Source organism: Artemia franciscana, chromosome 15 (assembly GCF_032884065.1).
Source record: "Artemia franciscana chromosome 15, ASM3288406v1, whole genome shotgun sequence".
NCBI classification, from domain to species: domain Eukaryota; kingdom Metazoa; phylum Arthropoda; class Branchiopoda; order Anostraca; family Artemiidae; genus Artemia; species Artemia franciscana.
In genome coordinates, this window is record NC_088877.1 from 32,135,535 (window position 1) to 32,161,250 (window position 25,716).

At 34.2% G+C, this 25,716-nt stretch overlaps 1 protein-coding gene and 1 long non-coding RNA gene across 2 annotated transcripts in view; one reads left to right on the forward strand and one right to left on the reverse strand.

The window, feature by feature from the left end:
* LOC136036368 (chitooligosaccharidolytic beta-N-acetylglucosaminidase-like) overlaps positions 1-25,716 on the reverse strand; it is a 579,146-nt gene that overhangs the window by 176,890 nt on the left and 376,540 nt on the right. The gene's annotated exons all lie outside the window — the stretch shown is intronic.
* Positions 812-10,364, forward strand: LOC136036358 (uncharacterized). Its single transcript, XR_010619714.1, has 2 exons — positions 812-987; positions 2,558-10,364. It is a non-coding gene; the product is annotated as an uncharacterized LOC136036358 (long non-coding RNA).

A 25,716-nucleotide genomic window follows, 5' to 3' on the forward strand; every position in this document is an offset into this window, starting at 1 on the left:
TTTTTATCATTCTACGTGCCATTTTTTGAATTTTTTAACAATCAAATTCCCTTTAACCCATCAGTTAAATCATATTCTAATCCTCTAGCTACTTCTCGTGTGGCTGGAACGCTACGGTTCAGTCTGCTGAGAAGTGTAACTGGTTTGGTGCTTTGAAAAGAAGTATAAAATCTTGTAATATGTCTTAATATTAACTTAATTTTTTTCGGTACTTTTTTGCGTTTGTTTATCTTTCATTTATGGTTTTTTCATTTTTTTTTCGATCTGATTGAGGCATGTTAGAAATGCTTGTTTCATTAATTCAGGGCATTACTTGAGCTTGGTTTTTGGTGGGTAGTCAGTAAAAGGTGGCTGTCTGTCCTCTTCATTTTTTTTTAATATGTGTTTTATTGTTTTTTTCTTTCTTGCTGCATTCCAGAGCCTTGCCGAGCGTAAACAATGCTGTATGTATATGTATGCTATTTAATTAAAGTATGGAGATTTCATTTTAATAGGCATTATTTTTAAATTGTCAATCAGGATCATTTGGTTTCTGATAATACAAAAAAATCATACATTTCTATGCTTGAATCCTGAAGGTTAATGAATATAATAATAGACAATGTTGAGAAAATAGTATCGCTAAAAAATGAGGAATGCTTTCATGGTAATGCTTTATTATTTTCCAATTTAAAGGGAAAGTAAAACAGTTGATTTTGAGCCAAATCGGGTTACTCTTAGGATCTATCCGGAGTGTGACCGTTAATGTTCTGGCGTTATGTAAACAAGTATTGCTTCGCTTTCATTATCACTTTCTTTTCATCTCTTTAAAAGTAAACGTATTTAGAATTTGATTAACTTCAAACTTTTTATCTAAGCTAATCGGCCCAATGAAAGCACCAAGTGAATCACTCCAGCTGCTTGGCATGCTCAAAGAGCACAATGGTTGGGTCACACAAATCCCCACTAACCCAAAGTTCTCCGACATGGTATTGTCTGCATCAAGAGGTAAGAGTTAAGGTTACCCTTTTTCAGAATATGGTTGTATTTGGGGTTATTTTAGTAGTAGTTCCACCATCTATGACTTTGCCTTGATGTTTACCACAAATGTTTTTTACGCACTCCAGGCTATATTATTGCATTCCCCTTGGATATCCATGGGGTACCTCGCCTGGATTCTCTGAGTAATGACTATAAATGAGATTAAAAATGAGTTAGAGCCTTTTTAGTTTGAAAATTCTGAGTGTACCAAAAATTCAAATATACTAAGACAAAACAACAATTTCAATATTGAAGGAAAACAAAAAGAATCAGATGAAGGTGTGACAAAGAGGAACGAAAAAACAATTATAAAAAAGAAAAGTATAAAATCTCAAGAGACCTTAATAGAGCTAGGAAGTGAAGAGAAAACCACCCTCAATGTGGACCTTGCAATGAAAAATGAAGTTTTAAATGCAATTTAACCTTTTCAGAAGATTGGCGCAAGCAAATTAATGCTGAAGTTTGGGAAAAGATTTCACGAGAAAGAATTTCATTGCATTACGTTCTCTAAAGCTACCAGTTAAGAGATGACTAGGAATTCCAGAAACGAGGATCAATTCATTTATTTAAATTATTAATGACAGAGAAGAAAACAGAGTTAAAATACGTAAACAATTTTTCTCACAATTTTGAAATTTTTAAGGGGAAAAAATAGTCATTCACGACACCTTTACAGATGTTGACAAATATGCAATGACAAGAATGACATCTAATGTGTCTGATAAAAAAGGAAGAAATCCAAAACCAAGTAAAATAGATAGAACTATAAATATTGATCATATACAAAGCTACAACCCCAGTGTCGCATATTATAGAAGAGAATATACCTCAAATAAGAGCGTATCTTCCTAATGACACGACAATTCAAAGGATGCACAATAATTTTTAAATTCCAATCGAAGTTTTAGTTGCTTTTATGATTTCTATAAAAAAGTTGTATATGTTAGGAATACATTATTTTCAAGGTAAACTATGAAGAATTTAAGGAGCATGATCCAAACCACAACGAAGATAATCTAAAAGAAGCCACTCTACATTACATTTATTAGAAATGTCACATGGTAAAGACTGAACAATCAGAAAATTTTGTTTCAAAAACATGCAAAAACAAACTCTAGACAAATTATATTTTTGGGATGATCTTCAATAAGTCATCATGTTACCACCCATGGATTCCTTTAGAGAAGCCGTGTTTACTATAGAAATTGTAGAATTTAGTAAAATATTTGTGACACTTGGCACTCTGGCAAAACCCAAAACATTAACTGAATTGGGGTTTGAAGCTATTAGTGGAAGAATAAAAGAAGAGACCTTAAATTATACACATGCCTTTTTTTGTTGGATACCGAACATATTTGCCTTTGGGTTCAAGGTAACAAGTTAATAACTGTTCAAGGTAAAGCAATAATTAGAAGTTTTTTAGCTTTATAGTTTACCTGGTAAACTATTGTGATGAAGTTTTCTTGGCCAAAAGTTGAGATTTTTTTACATTGAACATAGTCACACAATCATGGCCACCGATTTCTTTCATTTTCAGGTTGAGCTCTCAGTGAAGCATTTCGGAGTGTGTGATTTTATTGATTTCATCGAATTTTCTAAAGGAGCCAATATTCTAGGAAAGTAGAAAAAACTTCATGGCCACTGAAAATATTTTTTTATGTCAGGCTTATACTTTAAAAATTAAAGAGAGAGATAGCGACGAGAGTTTACCTTACCTGAGGGTTTAATAGAAATAACAGGGAAAAGAGGACACGCATTCTTTTCCATTCGACTGAATATGAAGGTACTACTGTGAAGACGATGAACTTAAAAAAAAAAAAAAATTAAAGAAGCTGACGGCACCAAGAAATAGAGAGAAAGTCTGAGATTTCAAAAAAGGAAATGAGAAAAATATTGTTGGATTTGATTGATTGAATATTGTTGAAATTGCTGGATTAATCAGCTCGACTGAATATGAAGGTACTAGTGTGTATGCGATGAACTTTGTTGTCGGCACCAATAAATAGAGAGAAAACCCGAGGAAAGGAGAAAAATATTGTTGAGAAACCAGGTCTGTTCATCTCATCCAACACTCGGGGTACTAAATGAACTTTCTGAAACCAAATGAGCCGGACTTAATCAACTACTTTAAGTAAAAGAATATTGTTTCTGGGACATGAATGTTATATCACAGAAAAAATACTCCTTCACTGTTAATATTTTCTATGTTACTGAATAATTAAGCTGATCAGTTTCTTGCGTTCTCAATATTTATTATACAGTTACTGGATGGTATTAATAAATTGATGAATGTCTTTTAACCTGAGTAATTTGAACATTAAGAGTCTTAACTTCTTTGATGAGAACCAGGGCTTTTAGATATGTATATGTAGTGCCAAGCAATTCTAAGATAAAAGATCCTAGATCCTTTTTTTTATTAATATTATTATTGTATAGCTTTTTTTTAAAGGCACGGGTAAATTTATACAGCTAAATTTAGCATCCCTATATGTAAAGCTAATTTGAAAATGAAAAACTCTGGATGCCAGCTTGATAAATAGTTTTTCTTGAATCCTGAAAAATTTTTGTTTTGGGGTCAAGGACCCTCTTTCTTATTGTGGCAGTGTTATCAAACATCTTATTAGCAAAGAGCTTGACGGAGACGGCTGACATATTTTAAGAGACTGCAAAATACTTTTACTCACTTTGATAAAAAACGAAATTCCAAGTTTTTTCTGCAGTAAAAGAGGAGCTATCACCCAAATGATAGCTCCTCAACCCAGTAATAGTGAATTAAAATTTCATTTTCTGCCACTTGCCATTATTTACGAGCGTTGTTTGCATCAATTCTTTATTATTTAGAAGTTTCTTTATATTTTCCAGTTTGTTTCTTTCGTTCCGTTTTCGTTCCTTTTTCGTACTCTCATTCCATTGTTCTATGTTTTTAAGCAGGCAAAAATAAACTTCTTGTGAAAATGGGCCACGGACGTAAACCATTCGCATCAAAACCACATTTTTTTTTTACCATAGAGCTAATAGAAAGTAAACTCTTTGACCGGATTCTGAAGCAGCTTAAAAAAAATGCCAAAATACTTTATGAGAAATAAACATTATGCGTATATACACCCTTCACTAGGCACCTCCGGAGTTTCACATTCGCAAATAGACACAAATACGCAAACAGAACATTCTATACAGAAGATAAATATATCTCAATATTTATTTATATGGTGATGAGAAGCAGCCTCCAAGTGATATCATTTGTTACTTGTGTCCCTTTAGTTTGAATGTCCATACACTCAAAAAGACCTTTCTCAGTTATCAGACAGGCTGCCATCAAACGAAGAAAAAGAAGAAAAATTAAATAGGCTGATCGTAATTATTCCTGTACACGTGCGTGCATGGTTTTAACTGATGTAAGCAATGAGTCAAAAATAAGGGGATGATCTGGCGAATAGAGATCCTAATTTCTCGAGTAAAAGAAATGATTCACACTTACGATTTTTGCAATGTTTTTCTACTGACTATTTACGCTAGATCAATTTTTTTCAATCCACATTCCACAAAGTCCACAGTTCCAAATCCGTTCTACATTCCGCAAATAGACATAAATACACAAAAAGACCATTCTATATACACAGAAGATAAACATATCTCATTCTTATGTATATGGTGATGAAAAGCAGCCTTGAAGTGATATCATTTGCTACTTGTGTCCCTTTAGTTTAAATGTTCATACACTCAAAAAGACCTTTCTCAGTTATTTCTTATTCTCAGTATCTATAAGCAGAGTTACAACCAGAATTTGAAATAATTTAATTAACCGAATTTAATGAGCACAATATTTAGATATTTCCCTTTGTCTTTGACTGCAAATAATCCTGATAAACTTTCGCTTGGCTTTCATATATCTTTAATAGTTTCTTCTTTAGTCCTTTGGAGATCTCTTTCCCTTCAGCGTCATGAGTCGGAAGTCCCTGAAAATAGTTTTATTTGTTAATATATGGCTATACTAAATCTCAAGCCACACTTGCCTAGTTAAACTTCCTAACAATTGACAATTGGGTGGCTCAATCCTAACAGATGACTAGAAAGAAGTCACAAATGATCAGGATTTCGCTATTTATTTTTGAGTGGTATCACTCGAGGATACCAAGTGCTACAATTTAGCAACTTAGTGCCGCATTAAAATTCAAGTTCAAAGTGCCTTTTAATACCAATATACTTCCATTTATAAACAAAAATATTCCAAAGGTCTCAATGGCGCGTTATTTAGGAAAAAATAAAATATAAATAAATATGAAGTATATTCACTAGATTCCACTCACCAATCCCCATCCGAGTACAACCGGTCTCCGCACCACCTACCTTAAAAAAAAACCCACTTTGTTAGAGTACAAAAATTCAATTTGCGGAAGAATGGCAGTATAAACTTCCATTTTCTGACATTTTTGGCTAAATAAGACCATGATGAAAAAACAGATGTATGTATGCATTGGATTACCAACACTTCTTGACCACTAAAGTCCTAGTGTTGGCCAGTGTGGTGCTACAGCTGAGTTCGAACTCTGGGAAGCATCATTACGAAGCTAATATCAAGCCCGCTGCGCCACCACAGGACAAAAAAAAAACTGTTTTTGTCCCAACGGATATATTTCAAATCCTTTCCGACTAAGTCCCGGAAGCCCTTTTCAGTTAAAACTTATAATATTTCACATACAATGCGTTGATTTTCTAGTCTCTGGCCAACTACCTTCTAGAATACCTTCCTTTTTTGGTTGTTTCATTTGACACGATGAGAGGACTCCATGAAGATAGGGATTGACTAGAAAAACAATGAATCACAACTGCCGTGCCTAAAGATCGTGTCTTGCATTTTAAACCTTCTGAGATGAGTGCCAAAAACCGTCTGCTACGTTTTTCTTGAAAGGAGGTTCGGCAGATCAATGCCAATTATGAAAGGGTCACTCACTCTCCGTCACCTACTGTACACCCTGGAGTGTCGCTTTTTCAGCCACATATGGCACCCTTCCGTCATACCATGCCACGTATGACAAACTTTGTGCCACGCGGGGTGTGTTTCTTTTGACATATTTTATTTTTTATTTAGAGCGATCAACCTATCGACTGTGGGAAGACGATTTTGTATTGACAAAGAAATGGTTATATTGGGTGATCAATTCTCAGTTTTATAATGGTTGGGTTAGGCCAGGTATTTAATATACTGCGTTCTGTAAGGCCCGCTTTACATAATTTTATGTTGTAGTTTCCGTAATTTTGTTATTAAAGTATTATATTTTCAACAATTTTTTGTATATTTCATTAGGATTAACCTAACTTCACTTGTGTGTACTGGCTAATACGGAAATACCCAACTTTTCCAAAAAAAGCAGACAGCCTCTCTTATGTAAGCATGGCCGCCCATAAGGAGGGGGAAGCAGGAGGACCCCCATGCCATTTATATTTTACGTTTTTAAAGGGAAAATCGTGTGTTTGTACAATAAGGTGCTCTCTAATGAGAATAATAAAATTTATACGGATATTCAAGGATGTAGTGTTTTTCATAGCCCCTTCCTCCTAAAACTCAGCTTATGAGCGCTCATGTATGTTCGTCTTATTCAACCTACGTTCGTCTTAATTTTTGATGTTGCTCCTTATTTTTGTAAAAAAAAAAAACAGTTTTTAATTAATTTCTCGTCATTTTCAAATAATGCAGAACAATATTGCGCCCCTTCTAGCCCCCCACCCCTCCACGGAAGTCCTCCTTGGGAGATAAAACCTATTTGACAAAATTCCTAATTGGAAAGTTCCTCCTGCTTAAAATACCTTTGGATAATGCAATCCTCGCTGAAAAATCCCCCAGAAAACGTCCTGCGGATAGTTATGCTTGAAAATTGTCTATACTTTCATTTAAGAGAAATCTTGTATGGATTTAATTTCTTATCATTTTTCAAATCATGCAAAATCCACCTCTGTAGAAGGTTTATTGTATCCGACTTACGCGTTATCCCAACCCAACTAAAGAAGTTTGATGCCTTTGAAACCGGTTTCTCTGTGTTTTTCTGAGAGAATTACCTTAGCCTGAGTAAGATAAACTACTATATGGGTATATTTTAAATATTTAATATATAGAGTTGGTTAGGCTAGGTTATGATAGATGTTTAATATAATGCGTTCTGAGTGGCCTCCTTTTCATAATTCTCTGTTGTAGTTCCCATAATTTTGTTACTAAAGAATTATTTTTTCATTATATTTTGATATGTTTTATTACTATTGACCTAACTTCAGTTCTTCAGTGTGGTCGCGATAACACATATGTATCGATTTTATGTATTTGATTGAGGATTTCATGGAGAAGAGAAAGGGAGGGTTCAGGGCTCTAAGCCTGCTTGTTTAAATTTCCTAGGTGAACAGTTAGAGGTACTTACGTATTACAGCAAACACACTCAGGTTCCTGATCTAAATTTGGGCTATATCTTTGCATATTAGGGGGGGGAGGAGGGAGGAGTAAAGTGTAGCGGGTCTGCAACCAAATTGTGTTTTCTTGCAGACAAAAATTATGCTGCATATTATTAAGTAAGAATTGTTTTCAAACTTTATGATGTCCCATTACTTTATCCCCCCCCCAAAGTGCAAATATATAGCCCAAATTATATAAGTCTAATGCATTCTGTCACCCATCACTTGTCTTTGTGGCTATGAGATTGAATTCTACCCTTGTATGTATCAGAAAAGAATAAATGTAAAATAACTAGAACATATATGCAACCCTTTGCTCCTGAAAATGAATTCAGCAGCTGTCTATTTCAAACCATGCTCATAATAATTTGCCTCATTCTTAAATCAAAATAATCAAAAATAGCGGGCACTCGCATCTAATACTCTCCTCTCGTTTCGTTCTTCCGCCCTTAAGAATAGCATGGCTGAGGGGTCGCCACTTTATATGTGTACTTTGGACCTTTCTAAAGCTTTTGACAATGTAGTTCACAGTCAAGCTTTTTTTTCCCCTTTTTGATAATGGTGTAAATCTTTCAATCATTTTTCTTCTTCGTTTTTGGTATGAGAATTCTTTCCTCCGAATAATTAAATCTGGATCTCCGTTTGTCCGTTTACGTCGAGGTGTCAAGCAGGGAGGGGTTTTATCACCTAGTATATTCAAAATGTGTATTTCTGGTATTTTAGATGAAATTAGATCAAATTATTTTATTGGACTATCAGATGTTTCTTATCTTGCTTATGCATATGACCTTTTACTTTTGTGTAAAAATAAGCAAGATCTCTCGTTTATGGTCTCAAAATTTTCACGTCTATTTTCAAATATTGGTCTTTCTCTTAATGTTGAGAAATGTGAATTTCAAGTTTTTAATGGTCCGACTTCCTCTAATGCTCCCTTAGCTTGTCGCGGTTTTTTCATACCCTTTGTTTCCGCCTTTCGGTGGTTGGGTATTACTGTTACGAATTCAATTTCTTGCCTACGGCAGTGCGCTGTTCGTGATGTTCAAAAGAAAATTCAAATAGGCTATTCTAAGATAGCTGCTAATCGAGGGAAGTATAATAGACGTGCACTCGGTAGACTATATGCTACATTCTGTGATCATTCTATCCTTTATCTTTCTGGTCTTTATCCCCTTCTAAAGAAAAAAGATGTTAATCAGATTCGGACTTTTTATTTCAGATATTGTAAATTTTTACTTTATCTCCCCCATGGTATAGCAATGGGAAGATAATTCATAAGTTTGATGTCCGTGATATAAGTGCAAAGTTGGCCCTCCTGCAGGGAAGCTTGTCGGAATCAGCTTTTTATCGTTTATCGCCTCATCATCCTTTGGTCCGTCATCCTTTGGTCCATTGTAGTTGTTTCCCTGTGTCCCACCTGTGAATATATATATATATAAATATATATCTTCTATATATATAAAAATAAGTTGTCTGTCTGTCTGTGGATGGATCAGGTGACGTCACCTGAAAAAACTGGATCAGGTGACGTCAAAACTGAAAAAACTAAAAAAAGGCAAAAACTACAAAAAAAAACTAAAAACTAATAAAAAAAATAAAAAAGCTAAAAAACTAAAAAACTAAAAAAAGGCAAAAACTACAAAAAAAACTAAAAACTAATAAAAAAGCTAAAAAACTAAAAAAACTAAAAAAAGGCAAAAACTACAAAAAAAACTAAAAACTAATAAAAAAAATAAAAAAGCTAAAAAACTAAAAAAACTAAAAAAACTAAAAAAAAGGTAAAAAACTAAAAAAACTAAAAACTAAACAGAACTAAAAAAAAGGAAAAAACTGAAAAATAAGCTAAAATAAAGGTAAAAACCAATAAAAAACTAAAAAAAAAACTGAAAAAACTAAAAAAAGGCAAAAACTACAAAAAAAAACTAAAAACTAATAAAAAAAGCAAAAAAGCTAAAAAACTAAAAAAACTAAAAAAACTAAAAAAGGTAAAAAACTAAAAAAAATAAAAAATAAAAAAAAAATAAAAAAAAGGAAAAAACTGAAAAATAAGCTAAAATAAAGGTAAAAACCAATAAAAAACTAAAAAGAAAAAAAGGAAAAAACTAAAAAAAATTTTCATCTAAAAAACTAAAAAAAACTAAAAAAGGTAAAAACTAAAAGAACTAAAAAAGAAAAAAATAAATGACGAAACTCAAAGAGAAAGCGACCAGGACAAAAGGAATGTTCGATTAGCAATCAACAAAGCACCGGGACACAGGGAGTATAAATGACGACCAGGACATAAGTAAAAAAAAAAAACTATCTATATATATAAAAATAAGTTGTCTGTGGATCTGTGGATCGTGGATCAGGTGACGTCACCTGAAAAAACTGGATCAGGTGACGTCAAAACTGAAAAAACTAAAAAAAGGCAAAAACTACAAAAAAAATAAAAAAGCTAAAAAATTAAAAAAACTAAAAAAAGGCAAAAACTACAAAAAAAACTAAAAACTAATAAAAAAACTAAAAACTAATAAAAAAGCTAAAAAACTAAAAAAACTAAAAAAAGGCAAAAACTACAAAAAAAACTAAAAACTAATAAAAAAAATAAAAAAGCTAAAAAACTAAAAAAACTAAAAAAACTAAAAAAAGATAAAAAACTAAAAAAACTAAAAACTAAAAAAAACTAAAAAAAAGGAAAAAACTGAAAAATAAGCTAAAATAAAGGTAAAAACCAATAAAAACTAAAAAAAAAACTGAAAAAACTAAAAAAGGCAAAAACTACAAAAAAACCAAAAACTAATAAAAAAAGTAAAAAAGCTAAAAAACTAAAAAAACTAAAAAAAACTAAAAAAACTAAAAAAAGGTAAAAAACTAAAAAAAATAAAAAATAAAAAAAAACTAAAAAAAAGGAAAAAACTGAAAAATAAGCTAACATAAAGGTAAAAACCAATAAAAAACTAAAAAGAAAAAAAGGAAAAACTAAAAAAAATTTTCATCTAAAAAACTAAAAAAAACTAAAAAAGGTAAAAACTAAAAGAACTAAAAAAGAAAAAATAAATGACGACACTCAAAGAGAAAGTGACCAGGACAAAAGGAATGTTCGATTAGCAATCAACAAAGCACCGGGACACAGGGAGTATAAATGACGACCAGGACATAAGTAAAAAAAAAAATTAACAAAACTAAAAAGAAGGTAAAAACTACAAAAAAACTAAAAAGAAAAAAAAACTAAAAACTAATAAAAAAACTAAAAAATCTAAAAATCTAAATAAACTAAAAAAGAAAAAAAAAGGAAAAAAATAAAGGAGAAAAACAAAACTAAAAAACGAATGTATATACAGACCGGTACACCGGGATACAAATGACGACCGGGACACAGGGAATATAAATGACGACCGGGACACAGGGACACAACTACAACGGGGACACCGGGGGAAACAGGGGGATATAAATGACGACCGGGACAAAAAACTAAAAAGAAAAAAAAACTAAAAACTAATAAAAAAACTAAAAAATCTAAAAATCTAAATAAGCTAAAAAAGAAAAAAAATGAAAAAAATAAAGGAGAAAAACAAAACTAAAAAACGAATGTATATACAGACCGGGACACCGGGATACAAATGACGACCGGGACACAGGGAATATAAATGACGACCGGGACACAGGGACACAACTACAACGGGGACACCGGGGGAACCAGGGGGATGTAAATGACGACCGGGACACCGGGACAGGGAATGGTCGATTAGCAATCACCATCAACAAAGCTCAAGGGCAATCATTAGAATCATGAGGTATAGATCTGAATACAGATTGTTTTCCCATGGACCATTATATGTTGCATGTTCAAGAGTCGGTAAACCTGACAATCTATTTATATGCAAAGACAATGGGACAGCAAAGAATGTTGACTGAATCAAACAATTGATGGTAATCTATCAAACTAAGGACTAAAGGGGTTCGATGAGTAAGGCTTTATTCTGTCGTTAATCAAAGAGTGAAAATTTGGACGACGCATCCTCTCCCCTTCCTAAAAACACACTGTTTAGCTCTTATGATTCTATTCACAGTATCTCTAAACATAAAAAGTATCATCATACTAAGTAATTTGCTTCGTAGAGAAACAATATAAAGACTCCATAATTACTACACCCATGTTTACGCCCTTTTTATTGAGGTTCGATCAAATCTTTTGTAAAATTGGTAGATTCTTTCCCTTTTTTTTAATAATATATTCATAATCTTCGACGATTTATCTCTAATTTTATGACCACTACTATATCTAATTAACTCTTTTACCAAAGTAACCGCACCTTTGGGGCTTGTTATTCTTTAATCCTTTTAGTACTGTCATCTCAAGATTTTTTTTCACAAAAAATTAACTATTTTTTCTATTTACTTTAAACTAGAAAATAAAATACTTTTATCAATTTTAATCACGGCGTAAAAATAGAGGACTTTCAAATTAATTTTCTTGTAGCGCGGACTTTGTCTGGGTTAAATCAAACTCAAAGCGTCCATACATAGTTTTCTGATGTCTAGGTAAAAGTTCTTCATGTATGGAGGGAGGGGAAAGACCCTTTCTCCTAATTTTTGTAGCCAGTCGGTAAAAATCTTTTTTTAATGGATAAATAGACTCTTGGACTCATATGATGTAAAACCAGTCGGTGAAAGTTATTGCTACCCAAAAAGTTTGTATAGAAAGTGTCACCCTAATTTCGAATTGTAGTTTTACCGATTGAAATTGGGCTCAAAAGAGCAGCAAAGAATCCTGACAAACCCAATATACTTTATGATAAATCTCTCATCGAATAGAAGAGGCTCATTAAAGGAGCAAACGCCATGACTTTCACTGAATAGATTTACCTAATTCGGTGACTAGATCTTTACTTTAAGATTATGAGGATCCCAGGTTCGGTTCTGAAACATCAAATGTTGAATCATATTTGTTATATTAGGGTCAGGTTGTATTAGAAGGGTTCCTTCGCACACTTCCCCTCTAAAACAGTTAAAAAAGTGACTTATAGTACGAAAAGTGACCAAAATAATATCAGTCAAAAAGGTCAGAAGCACATATTCTCGAATTCTCAAAGACTTTATGCATCATTCTCAATTATTTATTTTTCTTTCTGCTTCTCTTTATCGTTTATTTCTGTTAGCTTTGCATATATAGGTACAATGGATCACAGCAAAATAGGAAGCTTTGATAGGAACGTTTTTTTTTCAAATTATCAAACTCTTCAAGAAAGGCGATGCAAAAATTTGTGACAATTGGAGGGGCATCAACTTGACGTCTGTGCCTAGTAAAATACTAGCCTCGGTCATATTACAACGCCTAAGAGCAGCCATAGACCCACACTTCAGGGAAGAGAAACACGGGTTCCTACCTAATAGGTATTGCTCCGACCTTATTTTCATTCTTTGACTGATGGTAGAAGAGTCCAGAGAATGGAACAAAGAGCTATACCTGCTCTTCATTGATTTTGAAAAGGCGTTCGAGACACTTTTTGGAAGATTTCAAAATATTAAGGAGTACCTGGTATGCTAGTCAAAATGATAATTGCACTATATGAGGATAGTTGATGCTGTTTACACGCAGGAAATGGGGACACAAGTTTCTTGAAGATAATGTCTGGCGTCAAACAGATATGTGTCCCATCCCCGTTTCTGTTTGTCGTTGTAATGGACTATATTCTACGGCAGTTTTCAGGTATTGGAGTGAAGATTAGCAGCCAGTAGATCCTTGATCTGGACTTCGCAGATGACGTTGTTCTTCATGGAGAATCGAAACTGCGACTGCAGCTGCAACTCGACGCCATAGACGAAAAGGCTGGGAAAATGGGACTTGCGTAAATGTCTTTAAACCAAATAGTATGGCCACATCTGACTCCCCGCTGATACTAAAATTCAAAGATAAAACAATTGAGCAGGTCAAGGAATTTAAGCATATCGGGAGATGGATTGAATATGATGGTGAAATAGCCAACGAAATCAAGAGAAAAATTGGATGAGCGAAATTGGCTTTTAGTAAGCTAAAACCTTTCTGGCGCAGTAATAAATACTCTATATGCTTGAAGCTCCACCTCCTGAGCAGCAATGCCATGTCAATCCTCCTCAATGCTAGTGAATGCTGGAAACTAAACACCCAACCGGAGAAACGTGTCCTAGCCTTCGAAAATATGTGCCTTAGGAGAATCCTGAACATATCATGGCAGGAAAAGGTCACCAACATAGAAGTTCGCCGACGACCGGTCAGCCATTAGTTACTGATTTTCGGAAACTAGGACACTAGGAGATGGACATACCTTGGCCACGTTCTCCGTATGCCAAAATATCGACTCCCAAATAAATTATATGAGTGGCACCCCGAGTGGAGGTGACAAAGAGGTCGACCAAGACACACCTTACTACGATAGCAGGACCGAGACTTGAGTGATGCGGAGATGTCTCTTCAACCACAGTGGGATGACATAACGGCACGAAATGAAAAAAATAATATTGAGATATATGTATCAAACTAAACGGTGTCACCGGGTATGAGATCTGTTCTCTTTATATTTCTTTTCCAGCAGCAAAGAGTTTGCTTTCGTTTGGGAATGTTATCAATCTATTTTTTCTTTGGAATCGTCTTTGGAAACGTGTTTGGAATGACAGTTCAGTTCATCTCTTACTGCCCAAGAACTTTCCAGGATAGCCTGAGTGTCAATAATTTCTTCTAGATATTGCGATCAATCGTATTTTTCAGCCTATCAACTCCCTATTTTAATAGACTGTCGATAAGCTTTTGTTCTCGACACGCATTTTTCCCGTTATATTTGTAGGTTTACCAACAAATTCAACATTTTTTCTTTTCTTTTTTCTTGTTGTTTAGCTTTTTCTTGATCACAGCTTCTCACTTCTTTCTCATAGCCTCCTCTTGATCTGTATTGCATTCACGCTGAGCTTCAAGATGGTTCAAATAACTAGATCGAGCTCCCCGTGAAAGCTTTATCAGGTCACGTGTAATAAAAGCGTTCTCAGGCTTGGCTCCAAACATTTTCAATCCGTCAAAAATTGTCAGCTTCATAATCAAAATTCTTTCTCCCATTGCTCCTCTCTGTTCGTACACAATCTTTGCTGATAGAGCACTATCAGGAAACAGAGCACTGCTTTGACAACGCTTGCAAGGTTTGGGTGCTTATGCTTCCCAAACAAACCTTCACGACACAGGTAATTTATCCAATATTCTTCAACTCTTGTCGCAGCTACCAAGTCTGGATCCTTATCAAGCAGCTGGAGGTTCCACTCTTTATCCAAAATATCTGTTCTTGAAACACCTACTCGCAGTTTGGTAGCCATCAAACCAATATCTTTTGAACTTCTTGCTGTTTTTCTCTCTGTGGGATTAAAGCATCTGAAGCTCTTCAGGAATCTAGCAAAGACGCTATTCAAGGAGATGTATTTTAGCAAGTAAGAAGCCTAAACTCTAAAGCGTTCACATACCTCATTAAGAAAGATTTCTTATGACGTTCTTCAACATCTTTCAGGTAGTCATAAGACAACAGGATGTCCGCTAGGCCCTCCATATTTGACAAATCGTCAAAAATTTTTGCATCTAGCCTCTAAGCCATTGTTTCAGCATTCTTTTCGTTCAAGATAAATCCAGACAGCACTACCATGAGCTATCTTAGCTCTGCAAACAAGAGAGGGATCAGTGATTTATCATGATGAGATTTTTCAATGAACTCTGCAAAGTAGAGTTCACTCTGCCTTCATGGTTGGACTCTTCAAAAAAATTGCAATCAACAGATACGAGTTCGAATTCATAAGTCTTTGGTTTTTTTTTAGAGATAAACTTCTGAAAGTACTCAATCCATGGTTCCCATTCCAAGAAAAATATTTGCGAAAGTGGGGCAAGTGTAAGCCATCTGGTGAACATACGCTTTATAAATCCTATAGTCGTTACATTCATTTCTTGCTGTATCTTCCGAAAGTCCTCTAATCTAGCCGGCCAGCCATAACAGAAATAGTACACTACTACCACCAATTATGAAATGTTGTCTGCAATAGCTTCTAGTTTTTTCAGAAAGTATTATGAGCAACATGGATTCTGCATGTCCCGATATCTAACGATCCGTTGCCTTGATCTTCAGTATATTGAACTTTTAAATTGTTCATAAGGTGCCAAAAAATTTTTATTAACAAAAGATGCATCACTCCCTTTCATAAGGAGGGTTTTGAGACTTAAATTGATTTCATCAATTGTCTACATAAGCTCACGTTTTTAATCTCACGTGAATGACATTGAACGACGGACAGCCCTGTTCATTTTCTCAGGTGAGAATCTGACTTGATCCTGGAACTCTTTTTTAATAGCTTCGTTTGTTGTCTCGTAAAACTCAATAAAGTAGTAGTCACCATTTAGATCATCCTCCTAAAGTGAGGCAACAAATTGTCGGTTATGATGTATACAAGCTCATCTACTTCAAGAGCAAAGTCCTTGAGCATCCCATCCCCAAACATAGCTTAGAGGGTAGTTGTGATACTGCCATAAGACACAGTAGGAAGATTCGCCGAGACCGTTTTCTGTGTTTAGACAAGTTCAGCTTTTAAAGTGTTGTAAGGTAAGTGAGAGTTAGAAGGCAAAGAGTCTCCACTAGCGTTAGTGGGAGAAGCTACTGCCATTTGCAGCTACAAAAGATTTAACTTATTGAGTAAATTTTGCTGATGACCCTCTGTTCTAGCGTGCTGCTCCAGAGCTTGTATGCCCTTTGAGTAGCTCAAGCTATAGATATATAAGCTGCAGGAAAATGCAGCAGCATCTTTGAGCACCCAAGTTTGCCAATCTTTACATGGTAAAGCAGTGGGATTATCTTTTGACAGCCAATCCTTCAAAAACATGCACTTCCCCATTGTGCAGGTCTCACTTCAGTATGAAGTTACTGAAAAAATGAAAATATAATATAAGCTCAGTTTTATTTAAAAAACAAAAACTATCTTTGCTTTATCACACTTTGGATCTAGAAAAAACTTATTTCCATGAAAATTGCAATCTCGAAGTGCATCAAGGTTACCGATGTAAAGATTCTTTAGAAAGTTTTATACTTTGTAAGAGATCAGATATACCACCACATCGAAACTTGCGAATAAGGAACAGGGCAGATTATGCATGAAGATTATGCATGCATCTCTAGCTGCCTCCTTCTGGAAGGACATCATCTAATAGCCTAATCTCGGATTCCAGCAGCAAGAGTCGTCAGTCCCTTTCACTGCTTTCACTTACATACAACAGCTTTACATAAAATTAAAACCAGAATAGCATTTATTAGGGATCCAAGAAGAGCCCTTAGCCATTTATGCTGTGGTGACAACAAGGATTTCTGTTGTTGAATTTGTACCAAGTAGAGACAATGAGCAGCGCTGTAACCTTACCATTTTGGTTGAAAATTACACATTGGAACTTACTTTGTTAGCTACCGATGTTATGTCTGTTAACAAAAAGGCACCCAACTCGAGATAGGCTATAAACTTGGAGACAGCCTCTAAAATGATTAAATAAAATAAAAAAAACAAGTTTTTCAACTGAAAGTAAGGTGCAACATCAAAACTTAAAACGAACAGAATTATTACGTATATAAACAGGGTTGTCCCCTCCTCAATATCTCACTCTTTACGTTTAAGTTTTTTAGTACTTTTAAAAAAGCGTCTTATTGTTCTAATTAAACGTCCATTGTGTTTCAGGAGTCATTCTTAAAGAATTGTGACGAAGTTCAAACTTAGGGCAAAGAATGAGGCGTTCAAGAGGGGGCAACTCCCTTTATATAAGTAATAATTTTTGTTAGTTTTAATGTTGTTCCTTACTTTTAGTTGAAAAAACTTGTTTTCTTTATTTAGTTTCTGATAGTTTTTTTTAAATAATGCTAGGAAATCTGGTCCCCCCTTCCACGTAGAAACCCCTTCCTCATGGAAATATCCTCTAGACAATTCAATCCCAGTGAAAATTTACCCCGGACAGTTACTCTTAACTACTCCGTGTGTAAAACTGAGACAGAAAAGAGAAAGCAAGATATATAAAAAGAATTTTGTACGAGAATTCTGGCAAATTCGCCCAGTGTACAATTTTCTCTGAAAAGTTCATTCCCTAGAAAATTCCCTCCCTATGAAAAACTCCCCCGTGGAGAACGCCCCTAGTGAAAAATGTGTATTCCCCCCACCCAAAAACGTATGCATACATCCCAATAACAAATAGTATGTACAAACATGGGCAAATTTTATAACTTAAAGATGTTTCCCCTGGGGCTGTGGGGGGGGGGGTCTTGTTATACCCAAAGGCATAGTTTTGGGCCTTTTAACTTCGCTGAGCAAAATGGCTATCTCAAAATTTTGGTCGGGCGATTTTGGGAAAAATGAGGCGGGAGAGGGGCCTTGTTGCCCTCCCATTTTCGATTACTTAAAAAGCACATCGAAACTTTTAATTTCTGTTTGAATGAGCCCTCTCCCGATATCCTAGGACCATTCGGTCGATACGATCACACCTGAAAAAATAAATTATAAATAAACATTTTTCACCGCAATCTTTCTTCTGGCAAAAAATATAAATTCCACATTTTGCAGATAGGAGCATGAAACCTAAACAGTGGGGTTCTTTGATACGCTGAAAATGATGATGTGATCACTTGACTTTTAGGGGGTGTTTTCCCCCTTTTTTACGAAAATCAGGAACATTTTCTCAGGCTTGTAATATTTGACGGATAAGATTAAATTCATTTAAATTTATTCATTCTCGAAAATAGAGACCAGCACTAAAAATAGTAACTTTTAGTTGAAATAGTGACCACGAAGTAGCCCTGTATTAGTTACTCCACGTATATTGTCAAGTCAAATTAGGGCTTCGCCTCGGAATGACAGGGGAACTGGAAAGCATGTAAATTTAAAATTTTGGCGTTCTAGATGCTGCTTCATAAAATCTGATTCACACGTCATAAGTCATTCAAGGTCAAAGGTCCCAAAAACCATCTTTTTTCAATTTTCTAGTGTTCCAATGATGTTAGTACCTATTCTAAAAATTATACAGCATAAAATGTGTGATAAGTTTTGTCCCAAGGATTTTTAAGTGCACTCAGCCAATTTTTGAGAAAAAGGGCAAAGAGCACTTGCCATACATACTATAAGGCAAGGCCAACTGTAAAACTATAAGGTAGGACATTGGCATCTAGGTCAATATTACATTGGCTAATATGTCATAAATCGATGAATAGCATTATTAAATCGCTCTTATATAATTGAACAATTTTTATTATTTACTAATTAACATGTTATATTTGATAACATCTTAAATGTATCTAAATAACTCTTACTTGACTATGGAATTAAGAACCCATTGAATGAAATACTTATTGTATTTTTTGGTTTATATTAGTTTAGTGAAATTAGATTTTAAGCTGAAAATTAATTAGTATTTTGTAAGCTGTTAATATTGCAACTGACAAAGTGTGTTTAAAATATAGCTCTTTTCTATTAAGTCTGTAACTGAGAAATAGTTCATTTAACTGGTATATCTATAAAGCTTGACAATAACTCAGGGGATGACAATGAAACCAAAATTGCATGCACCCCGAAGGAGATGATGGCGAAGAAGAAGAAAGTTAATAATTTTGTTTTTCGAATTATTAAAAATTTGTACATTTTTACCTCAGTTAGTTTAAATTTAAAGAATTAAAACAACCACTGAATAAAGATAAAATTTTAAATACATTTATTCTCTCATAAGGGAGGCATCGCAGACAATTTCCATGCCAAATTTTTCTCTGCGGCTCTCATATGCTGTGCGTCCAGTGGCTTTCTATTAAGACCGCTCCCAAAGACTGAGAAGCTACACGTTGCAAGGGTGTCGCAAAAAGATAGCGTACCCTTACTCGAGCGGATACTGCTCCCTTGACTAGACAAAAGACTTGATCGCTTTGCATGGATCGCCCTATGTCTTTAATAGCACTTAAACCATTCAAGCCTTGGTCACTGGCTATTCAGAGCTTCCAGTTGCCCATTAGCTAACTTGAGCTCTACTGCTCACGGTTGCTTGAGCTGTGAATGATTGTCGTTGGTCAAGCGGTCCCGTTAAAAAGCCAATCAAACAGTTCGTGGTAACGAACTGTAGTAAGGAGCGACCCGGCTCAATAGTAAACGAAACTCTACAAATCGGAATTTTGATGCTAAAATATACATCAAAAGAACCAAATTTTTATGCTGATTTTAAATATATAAGTTTCATCAAATTTAATTTTTGTCTTCAAAAGTTACGAGCCTGAGAAAATTTGCCTTATTTTGGAAAATAGGGGGAAACAACCCCTAAAAGTCAGAGAATCTTAACGAAAATCACACCATCGTATTCGGCGTATCAGAGAACACTGTAGCAAAACTTTCAAGCTCTTACCTACAAAAATGTAGAATTTCGTATTTTTTGCCAGAAGACAAATCACGGGTGCGTGTTTATTTGTTTGTTTGTTTTTTTTTGTTTTTTTTTCCCAGGGGTCATCGTATCGACCAAGTGGTACTAGAGTTTCGCAAGAGGGCTCATTCTAACGGAAATGAAAAGTTCTAGTGCCCTTTTTAAGTGACCAAAAAAATTGGAGGGCACCTAGGCCCCCTCCCACGCTCATTTTTTATTCAAAGTCAACCGATCAAAATTTTGAGATAGCCATTTTTTTCCGCATAGTCAAAAACCATAATAACTATGTCTTTGGGAATGACTTACTCTCCCACAGTCCTTGGGGGAGGGGCTGCAAGTTACAAACTTCGACCAGTGTTTACATATAATAATGGTTATTGGGAAGTGTACAGACCTTTTCAGGGGGATTTTTTTGGTTTTGGGGATGAGGTTGTGGATTTGAGGGGAGGGGGCTATGTGGGAGGATCTTTCCTTGGAGAAATTTGTCATGGGGGAACAGAAATTCAATGAAAAGGGCGCAGGATTTTCTAAAATTACTATAAAGAAAACAATAAAAAAATAAACATGAAAACTTTTTTCAATTGAAAGTAAGGAGTAGCATTGAAACTTAAAACGAACAGAGATTATTACGCATATGGGGGACTCTAAAAAAACTTTAGCATAAAGACCGAGGTATTTAGGAGGAGATAAATACCTCGCTCTTTATGCTATAGTGTTTTTAGTAATTTCAACTATTTATTCTACGGCCTTTCTGATTCAGGGGTCATTCTTAAAGAATTGGGACAAAACTTACGATTTAGTGTAAAGAGCGAGGTATTAACGAAGGTACGAACCCCCTCATATACATAATAAAAATTTAAGAATATAAAAGTTTTTTACGTAAGTTAATTCTTAAGTTACGTATATTTTTTACTAATAAAAACATTCGTTAAAAATTAAAATTTATAGTTGCCTTTTTATGTAACCAAAAAATTGCAGGTCAACTAGGCCTCTTTCCCAACCCTTTATCTCTCAAAATCGTCTGATCAAAACTAAGAGAAAGCCATTTTGCCAGAAAAGGAATTAATATGCAAATTTCATTTTAATAATTGATGTGTGGAGAACCAAAATCAAACATGCATTAATTCAAAAACGTTCAGAAATTACATAAAAAAAAACTAGTTTTTTTAACTGAAAGTAAGGAGCGACATTAAAACTTAAAACGAACAGAAATTACTCCGTATATGAAATGGGTTGTCCCCTCTGCAATCCCTCGCTCTTTACGCTAAAGTTTGTCTCTTTGCCACAATTCTGTTTTTTAAAACGATTACAAGCTATAGCGTAAAGAGCGAGGGATTGCGGAGGGGACAACCCATTTCATATACGGAGTAATTTCTGTTCGTTTTAAGTTTTAATGTCGCTCCTTACTTTCAGTTAAAAAAACTAGTTTTTTTTATGTAATACCAAAAGGAGTCTATGTCATGCGAGTATCGTCATAATCTAGGTACCGCCAAGAACGGGGCCGCGGAAGAGGATGAAGATGAAGTAGATGTGGAGGAGAAAGAGAATGATGACCAAATAGTTGATATGAACCGATCCTTTTTTTTTGAGTGAGTGATCTTTGAAGTGAGAATGTTAAAAACAGTACAAATTAAAGTGTTATTTTTTAATTTAGAAGTTTGAAAGTGTTTTAATTTTTTGTTTGTCTTTTTTAAAGAGCGAGGGATTGCGGAGGGGACAACCCATTTCATATACGGATTAATTTATGGTCGTTTTAAGTTTTAATGTCGCTCTTTACTTTCAGTTAAAAAAACTAGTTTTTTTTATTTAATCCCTAAACAGGTATGAAACCATTTCGAGAACTTGCTGTACTGCAAAAGTATGACTTTCCATAAAAAACTTTCTCTGCTAGGGCACACTTTGAGAGATTTAGTCACTAGGGTGTCAGTATAGAAACTTATAAATCAATAAAACTATAATTTCAATAAAACTATAATAAAACTATAATTTCACTATAGAAAAATGTTGATGGATAGTATTATTTCAAGTTAAATTTAACACTTAAATATGTTAGAATTTCGATTCAGGTGCGATATAATTCTTTATCATTTGTAACAAAATTTTACAGTGATTGTCCGCATATTGGTGAATTTCGAAAATCACCGGTGAATGTTCGATATAGCTTTTTTCTCCTTGGAATTAGTCTAGTTGCCAGTCAACTTTTTCAATATAGTGCAAGATTTGATGATGGCAGATAAGGTTAGAATAGATTAGGTTTCGATAGGTGAGGCGAGTTTAAGTTGGGTTAGGCTAGCTTAGGTGGGGTTTTTAACCTGTTTCTTATATTTAGAACCAAATTTAACCTAACATATCCTAATCCACACACACACACACACATTTATATATATATATATATATATATATATATATATATATATATATATATATATATATATATATATATATATATATATATATATATATATATATATATATATATATATATATATATATATATATGTATATATATATATATATATATATATATATATATATATATATATATATATATATATATATATATATATATATATATATATATATATATATATATATATATATATATATATATATATATATATGTATATTTATATTACATAATTTCCGCCTCAGGAGTGGTCGTATCGTTTGTCATATCTATGACGCATGTGAAATTGCACATGATGACTAACTGCTTTGCAGAACATTACAATTGAGTAAGGAACGCGGGTTCTTACATTTATACGAGCAGTACTCGAGACATTACCTGGTTTTTCATCCTGGTTAGTTTACAATATATAGCGATAGAATATAGAGTCTGACCATGGATAGCAAGCTGTATTGTAATTAAATACTAAGTTGGTATTTTGGTCAGGTTAGAATACATTTGTTTAGGTTGTGTATGTAATATATGCTATGCTTTACCCCCGACCCTCCTAATTTGCAAATATTTAGCCCAAATTTTTGTCTAAACTATTATGTTTTTTATTTTACTTGGGTATATTTTAATAACGTTAACCAAACTTCAACTCTCGAGTTTTCTCGTATAATATTGAAGTACCGGAATGTGTTATTTTAGTGTCTGTAAAGGTTAGAAGGAGGAAGCAGGAAGGAGGAATTGGATTCACGACTTAATTCCTTAATTCAACTAGAAAAAGTAGAAGGTATTGATGCACGAAAATGAGGCAGAAGCGAGATCTGCGGCTAAAAAAAAATTGACAGCTAGTATCACAAGGATTATATCAAATCGTAAAATTTAAATCTGCGGTTAAAAGAGAGGCAACAAGGGGAATCCTGACATGTTACAGAAGAAAACAAATCATAAAAAATACATGATTACTTGATACATTAAGAGGAAGAAGGGACGAATTCAAGCCAGACTTTTTTAACTCAATTGTTATTGTTTATTGTACACCTCAAGACTAAAAAATAAAAGAATAACGAATATATATAACCTTTAAATGAATAATTATATATTTTTTAAAAACATCTTTTTGCTGAAATTATATATCTTTTTAGCACTTCATGGTGGTTGGATCGAACCTAAATGACGCTATGACATCAAGAAGAAGTTCAAATTATCTTCAGTTAGAAGACTGGCGACAACAAAAATCAATATATACAAGCCTTCCGCGTGCCGAGTATCGGGGCCCGGCCTCGGAATCGGCTTCTTAATTTTTTTTCCTTAAAACTGGTTTATAAACATTTTTGGCCAAAAAAGTGATTTAAATATATCTCAACTTTATGAAAGTATTCGTATTTTCCCAGGGTGGTTGTACTGAGCCTATGGTGACGCCATTATATCAAGAAGAAGTTCACATTGTCTGGGATTAGAATACAAGTGACGAAGTTCAAATTGCCTGCGATTAGAAGACAAGTAACACCTCCCTTAGGAGTATTTAGTAAATTTTTGAAACTACTTATATTTATATACTATTCACCAAAAACAAGAGCTAAGAGCTCATATAGCACTTGTGACAAGGTCAAGAAGAGACAAGAGCCAAGAGCTCATATGGTATGAGCTCTAGCAAAATTCTATGAATTAATAGATTGCTTTAAAAGAAAAATCAGAGGCTTAATGCCGGTTGGAATTTAAAATAAGAGCTCTGAGTCACGAGGTTATTCAAAATATCCAAATTCATTAAGATCCGATCTCCCACTTGTAAGTTAAAAATACCTAATTTGTTCTCATTTTTTTTAATTAACTGTCCCTCCACTCCCCCCCACATTAATAAACCCCCACAGATGGTCGAATCAGATAAAGTACTATTTATAATTTAACCTGGTCTGGTACTCATTTTTTCTGATTTTTCAGAATTAACCCTCCCCTCAACTTCCTCAAAGAGAGCGGACCCGTTCCGGTCATGTCAATCACGTATTTAGGATTTGTGCTCATTTCTCCCACCAAGTATCATCCCGATCCCTCGATTCTAAGCGTTTTCCAAGATTTTAGGCCCCCCCCCTCCTACTCCCCTCAATGTCATCAGATCGGGTTGGGATTTAAAATAAGAGCTCTGAGACACAATATTATCTCAAAATTCAAATTTCCTTAAGATCCAATCATTTCTTCGTAAGTTAAAAATACCTCATTTTTTCTATTATTCAGAAATAACACCCCCCCCCCCCTAACACCCCCAAGCAGAGCAGATCCATTCCGGTTATGTCAATCACGTATCTAGGACTTCTGCTTATTTTTCCCACCAAATTTCATCCCGATCCCTCCATTCTAAGCGTTTTCCAAGATTTTAGGTTTCCCCCAGCTCCCCCAATGTCACCAGATCTGGTCAGGATTTAAACTAAGAGCTTAAACGCACGATATCATTCTGAACATTAAATTTCATTCAGATCCCATCAACCGTTCGTAAGTTAAAAATACTTAATTTTTTTCGAATTAACCGACCCCCCACTCCCCCAGAGGGTCAAATCGTGAAAACGACTATTTCTAATTTATTTTTATTTCCAATCTAATCTAATTTTTCCCTGATACGCCTGCCAAATTTCATTGTCCTAGCTCACCTGGAAGTGCCTAAAGTAGCAAAACCAGGACAGACAGACCGACAGAATATGCGATCGCTATATGTCACTTGGTTAATACCAAGTGCCATAAAAAAAAAAAAAATAAATAAATAAACACGCATCCATTATCTGTCTTCTGGTAAAAAATACGAAATTCCATCTTTTTTATGATAGGGGCTTGAAACTCCTTCATTAGGGTTCTTGGATACGCTGAATCTGATGGTGTGATTTGTTAAGATTCTATGACTTTTAAAGGGTATTTCCCCCTATTTTCTAAAATAAGGCACATTTTCTCAGGGTCGTAACTTTTGAACTAATCTTGATGAAACTTATATATTTAAAATCAGCATTAAAATGCGATTCTTTTGATGTAACCATTTATATCAAAACTCCGTTTTTAGAGTTTTGGTTACTATTGAGGCGGGTCGCTCCTTACTATAGTTAGTTACCACGAACTGTTTGAATATGTATCTTGTAAATGAATAAAAGTATTATATTCTACTATAACGTTTGCCCAGAGAAGGGTCTATCAAATACCTTGTGACTGTGGAAATTACTATGTTGGCAGGACCCATCAAAATCTAGAAAAACGGCTGCACTAGCATCAAAAAGACATGGACAAGGCATTAATTTCAAATAGTTCCAACAACTCCTTTGATTCTGCTTTAGGTTGGTATATATTTAGTAATACCTCCCAAACGATACTTTTTGAAAAATGTTCTATCATCAGTAATCATTTGGGGGTAAAACAGGTGGGTTTGGGAATCAATCGAAATTAATCTAAAAAAAAATAAAAATATTTCTTTGAACAGAGAGTTTGG